Source organism: Sinohyriopsis cumingii, chromosome 10 (genome assembly GCF_028554795.1).
Source record: "Sinohyriopsis cumingii isolate HCF-2022 chromosome 10, ASM2855479v2, whole genome shotgun sequence".
Lineage (NCBI taxonomy): Eukaryota > Metazoa > Mollusca > Bivalvia > Unionida > Unionidae > Sinohyriopsis > Sinohyriopsis cumingii.
The window spans coordinates 117,781,600-117,787,999 of record NC_142970.1 but is presented as its reverse complement, the minus strand read 5'-3'; the positions used below and the strand labels follow the sequence as shown (position 1 = coordinate 117,787,999).

At 34.8% G+C, this 6,400-nt stretch overlaps 1 pseudogene across 1 annotated transcript; it reads right to left on the bottom strand.

Moving 5' to 3' along the window:
* Positions 1–2,944: 2,944 nt before the first annotated feature.
* LOC149791089 (putative N-acetyltransferase 16) lies at positions 2,945–6,097 on the bottom strand (annotated as a pseudogene). The gene is made up of 3 exons (XR_016423946.1): positions 5,572–6,097; positions 4,908–5,140; positions 2,945–3,806 (listed from the first exon to the last, which is right to left on the bottom strand). The product of XR_016423946.1 is annotated as a putative N-acetyltransferase 16 (transcript).
* Positions 6,098–6,400: the final 303 nt, after the last annotated feature.

Genomic DNA, 6,400 nt, shown 5'->3' with positions numbered 1-6,400 from the left:
TCTTGCGGTTTCTCCCATTTCAATTAAAGATTTGAAATTAACCATATAAATATAATTACCTATATTGAACAGTGAATGACCTCACAATTCCCTCTTTTTGTAGTTTGTAAGCATAGAATTATTGAGGGTATATTCCTTATATTCGTTTTCAACTGTACGTTGATCTAACACATTTCTATAACTATTTTTCCCGGACTGCAGCGTTATTTAAGGTAACTTGACGATTTATCTGGTTAATTATTCCCAAAAGTATCAATTGCTAACTTTTTTAAAATAAAGTTCTTTCTTGATTATCTGGGCTCTAATTTGAAAATAATTAACTTATATATTGATCTTTCTTTCTCTCCACTTTCATCGAGTATCCGAATTTGAGCTTATAATAGTACTATTTAAAATTACAGCGCACCGGCACTTGCAGCGTCACAAACTGTAGTTCTGACATTCTTTTTCGTTTACTCCTTTTTTCTCTTTATCTCTAAAATATATCATGGGTCACAATTTTGTACAAATCTCGACATTTAAATTAGAATTCAAAATATCAATCAAATTTCCACATAAGTATGAGCTCGGTCAGTCGTTATACAAATTAGAGAAAATAAATAATTATACCCTAACTATGTTACAGCAGCTCTGTTTAGTTGGATGCGTTATCATACTCTCGCATCAATGGTATAAAATACAGACTTGAACAACTACCCGTGTAAAACGCCGGTGACTGTTATTTGCTTTATTAGGCTTTGAAAGACCCAAAGTTTCTCCAGTTCCACTAATTTTGTAGATATAATAGAACTCATATGTTTAGTGCCGATCATACTAACATAATTCATTACAATACGATAATATTAATAATCTCTACGTTTTTGCACGCTTTTCATGTTTGAAAGGATGCTGGCGATGTAACTAAAATGAATTGTAAGATACTGCATACAGCTGATAACAAGTACATTGGGAATGAAAACAGTTCACAGCTGAATAACCCATCTTGACAAAAACAAAAAACAAAAAAAAAAGCCAGAAAACAATGCGACACACTTTAAACACTACCAGTATGATATCCAAATGACATTGTATGTATATTATGCTAGATAAAGACAGGTAGTTAAGTGTATGTGTCATTTGGATTTTTAATGTAACTTTAACAATGTTTCAGTCATATCGCTACGATGTCTGCAGTGTGATATTTTATAGTTATGTCTACCACTGGGGCATCGTGCCGCAGACATGTAGCATATGTCCCACCCAGCCACATTATCCTGACACCAGGCCGACCAGTACTAACACTAACCTCGTAATGCTGAGCGCCAAGCAAGGCGGTTGTAATTACCATTTCTGTAAGTCTTTGGTATGACTCGGCCGGGGATCGAACCCACGACCTCTTGCACCCGAAATTGGCGCTCTAACCACTAAGCCACCGGAGAGGTCCAGGCAAGTAGTTAAGTATATTTGAATATATAAATGTATTCATGCACCATCCATAAGGATAATACTTTTGTACAAATGAATTTCTGACATGATTTATATGAAGTTTATACTGTATGTATAAAAAAAATACTTTTACATTTGCACTCGCCGTTTCCTACTTCAAAATGTATCATTTCTCTAATACAACATTCAAACCACAAGCATTTATTACATCAATTACAACAAATTTAGCATCTTTCGACTCATATGTTAATGAAACAATTCTATTACCGTGTTGTTCTAAAGTCTATTGTTCATGTATCTTATTAGTGATAGTGAGTTTAATTTGGATTTAGATTACTTATTATTATTATTCGCATGCAGGGTGACTGCCGGATATGGATATTTCGAAACAATATGTATAAGAGGCTGTCGCTTTTTAAAAGACTTATTCTCATTTCTATTTTATAATAATCAGCCTTAGAAAGATGTAAAAACATACAATACCTTTTGTCAGGAGGGAATCTCAATCGCTTGCCAGAATTGTTTTAATATGATTACATCAAGAGTTGTTTGTTTCCGTTAATATCTCTTTAATTATTTTATACATTATCCCCTTACATTTATCATGTAACAAATAGGTCATGTAATCAGTAAATAAAATTACATTTAATAATAAAATATTGTCAGGATATTACTTTCGTAGAACCGTTTTCAGAAGCAGAATGAAATTAATAGAATAAAAATTAATTTTTCTATTCGTTTCATAAGCGTCTACACATTTACAGTTTAATAGAGGTGTGCTTCTATATATTCACAGGTACAAATCGTACAATACAGAATACGAACCAGAGTTGTAATAGCATACTGTTATGTAGGGATTATCAACATCTATATTTGTATGCACATCAACGTGTGAATACATAAATACATACAGATGCTGCAAACATGATTCTCCAAATTAAAACTTTATTACATTTACCATTAATATATGCTGTTTTAACGTAACTCAAGTTTATGAAAACACATTTAAACATATTGCGATCAATTCAAACAAAATACATAATTTAAAAAATCGAAATATAAAACCTTGCACCAAATGAATGGACCATATACTTTTAGGAGTATGTTTTTGAGTTGACAATGCATTGAAAGAGCATAAGTAAACATGGACAAGTTTACGTATAGAATCCAACAATGAACACCCATGAATTCATGCACATTTACCGTATAAACTTCATTTATATGAAATCTTTCTCATCGTCTGCTATAAGACTTCAGAATATATAGATGATATTAATGTGTGTGTGTATGTGTGTGTGTCTGTGTGTGTGTGTGAGATTTCGAGTCTTTTTAACGTAGCTTTAACAATTGTTCAATCATATTGCTGCAGCATCGGCTGTGTGGCAGCTTATAGCTATGTCTAGCATTGGGCCATCATGCCACAAACATGTAGCATGATGTCCCACCCAGCCATTATCCTGGCACCAGACCGACCAGTCATAATACGAACCTGCTAATTAATGCTAACCGCCTAGCGTGTGTTCAAACCCAGGCCAAGTCTTACTAAAGACTATTAAAAATGGTACTATTGACTCGGCCTGGGTTTTTGAACACACGACCTCCAGAATCCGAGGCGGACGCTCCAACGACTAGGCCACTGCAGCGGTGATACTACTTTCTTAAGGTGATATATAGTCCTTTGACAAGATAATCGATATATACTAATCAGGGTACACTTGTATGTGTCAAGATTTAATGTGGATTTTTTGTGGTTTTATTTTGTTGTTAACCTTTAGTTGTTGTAGTTATTTCTGTACATTGCTTGTTTGCACTATTTATCCTATGTTTGTGTTAAATGTACATATTTTATAGCGTACTTTCGAACAATATCTGGAAATTTGTGTCTGAATCAATCCGCTTGACCATTCGATATTCAGCAATACTATCAAGCAGTTTTTCTTCTTCGAACTGTTTGTCAGCGAAAACTAATACAGACACTAAATCATCCAGCGTTTTGGCGATGACCCTAAATGAAAAAGCAAGTGATAGTCTACACTGTTGATATCGGTTCCATAGAGATCCAACTTGTATGTGTATCTTGGCCGACAAACCTTATAGTACGTTCCAATTCATAGGAGGCCAGAAACAATTCCATTATTCACTTTGATGTCTGAAGCGCAGACTTGGTTCTTTGCATCAATTTGGTCAAGATTCGAAGGAAGCAATCGATACGGGACCCAGTCAACGATCATTCTGTCTTCAGGAAACAGGTATGTTCGGATAACCTCTGTATCCAAATATGCTGCCACTCCATGAATTGATATATTCCTGTCGGGGACGCTGTTAAGCAAGTCTGAGCATCTGCTGAGTTGAGCTGGCAACACCGTATACATGAATATGTCCTGACAAAAAAGTGGAATTCTACAGAACATGTTCTCAAAGTTACTTATTACTAAATGAACCCGTGATTAACGGAATGTCTCACTCTTTCTCCACGTTAAATGGTGTCGTCTATTTCTATTACGAAAAGGAGATGTAACGGTTAAATTTCACAGCTTGCTTGTACACTGTTTTAGGCAATACTATTAATATTTTTACATCAATATTCGAAACTCTTCATTCAGAGTATATGAGAGGCCTGAAGAATGTTGATGAAAATGGAGACGGTGTAAACACTGGCGTATATGGAATGAGGAGATCAAACTGTCCAAAAATGCAAAAGATGAAAATAGATACAAAACAGAAAGATGGCTGAAAAATTGGATGAATGAATGAATGTATGACAGCATGTATCACCCCAAACCCAATTTTAATTCATATCTAAATATATCTATTAAATTCTGGTAATCTGAACCAAACAAATCAATATATTCTTGGACAAGAATGACTTCGACATGCTGATGGCAATTAGTGCATAATACTTGTCAAATGATATAAAGAAGTTGCGTCTTACTCTGTGCGTTGTACTATTTAATTCGAGCATTATTACATTTTTTCCAGTAGTCAATACCTTAAAGGAATAATAAGTGCATACATGTTCAAATTCTGATGTAAAGGTGATCATTGTTTACGCATAGCAACGTTTACATTATTGACAACTAAACGCCTTAGAACATATCGGAGGGTAAATATTGTCCTGTATTCCTAAATTTTCTACTTCCTGAGCTTAATTTATAAACGTTTCAATTTATAAAGATCCAACGTGAGCTGGTTTGAATTTCGATATCTGAGAATTTTGATATTTTGGATTTTGCGATCTTTCTAAATCTTTTGAGAATCACAGTAATGTGTTTGAATGTCAGCTTAATTTACCGCAGCTTCAACACAATGCCTTTTTCCTTTCCTGTAAGTAGAACTCAAGAACTCGCTGAGTCCTTTCCAGCTATGCCAATTATTTGAATAATTGATATTTGAATTTACAACGTTTTACTTTCTATTTCTTTATTAAATATTATCAGCACAATTTAAAGCCTTTTGAATTCAGATATTGAATTATAGCTTACCCTTCTCAAAATCAAAGTGTTTGTTTTCCTGAACGAATCAGTTTGCACTTTTAGATTAGCATTAGAAACCGTGATCGATTTTCTTTGTAGATTGTATCGTTTGATTGCTTCCTCTGTAACGCGCTGGCTAAGAAGTTTGTAATATCCCTTTCCCTGAAACTTTGGGCTAATTCTGCCAGCCTATAGACAAGGGTTTCTCCACAGTCGACCACAATCCCGCACAGATATCCTAACTGGAATGAAAAATTGAATATATAACGCAATAGTGCATACATTTATAAAATAGTCATATTTAGGAATGCAAAGAGTAACGTTTGCAACAGGCAAACCATTCGAAGATAGATACAGAAAATACCTTTGGATATGAAACAGAGTCGCCACATTTATATATTAAAAAAAAATAGTTTTTTGTGAGGAACATTCGGATTATCTGAGAATTAATTCACAATGCTGTTAATTGAATGTAAGTGTCCCTTGAATTAATATTTGATATTGTCGAGAAATAAACTGCTATTTCATTTTAGTTAAATTTTTGGCTTCATTTTCATTCTGCTACATATATGTAGACTTAATATCGCGGCAAGAGAGAGGTGTGTGTGTGTGTGTGTGTGAGAGAGAGAGAGAGAGAGAGAGAGAGAGAAAGAGAGAGAGAGAAAGAGTTTACAACTTCTCCATCGAGGGTAATCACAAATGGAATCGCTACAGGACATTGTAGGAAAAAATCATAGTAGGCTGGAAGATAGTCCCGTCCATCGTAAATATTGTCATTCAACGCCAAAACATCGCCTTTGAGTTCTGTTGTTGCCAATCGAATCTCCATGGTGAAACCTCAAAGTTATATCACTTATACATGTCAGGACTTGTCTCGTGCACCAATGTGCGTGATTGTCATGAGTGAGTGAGCGAGTGAGTGATCGATCGTGGTGCATGTTTCCCGTACTTCACGAGTATTAAAATCAATTCACCGCCAAAGTACCAAAAGCTTTTGGCATTCCTACTCTAGTTCTAGAGACGAGCAACACATCGAGCAATACCACTTGTTAAGAGGTAAAGCACGTGTCTTGCATGCAAGAGAAAGACAACTGATTGAATATAATTTGGAAAGATTATAACCTTCAAGTCTGGTTCATTTGGTACCATTTCATCCCATAGTAAATCCCAAAATCGACAAGCGAGTGTTATCATTTCAACTCGAAATAATAGACAGCTCACATTTTAGTATGTAAGTATCTTTACTGCATTACTATGTAGCGTCACGAACTAAGTTAACGTTTGTTTTCTACCAGGTGACTGGCTGTAATATGGCATGTCACACTGCTCTGAAAAATACACATTAGTACATTATGGGGATTGCTTGTCGGTGTGCGTTGGCTTTCACTTTATTTAAGGTCAAGCTTTGTCTGTAGTAACTGTATAATAATAACAATAAAATGACAAGGTTAGATAAGGGCGGTTATTTACCTTCAAATAAGTGATGCATTCAAGTGCCTTAA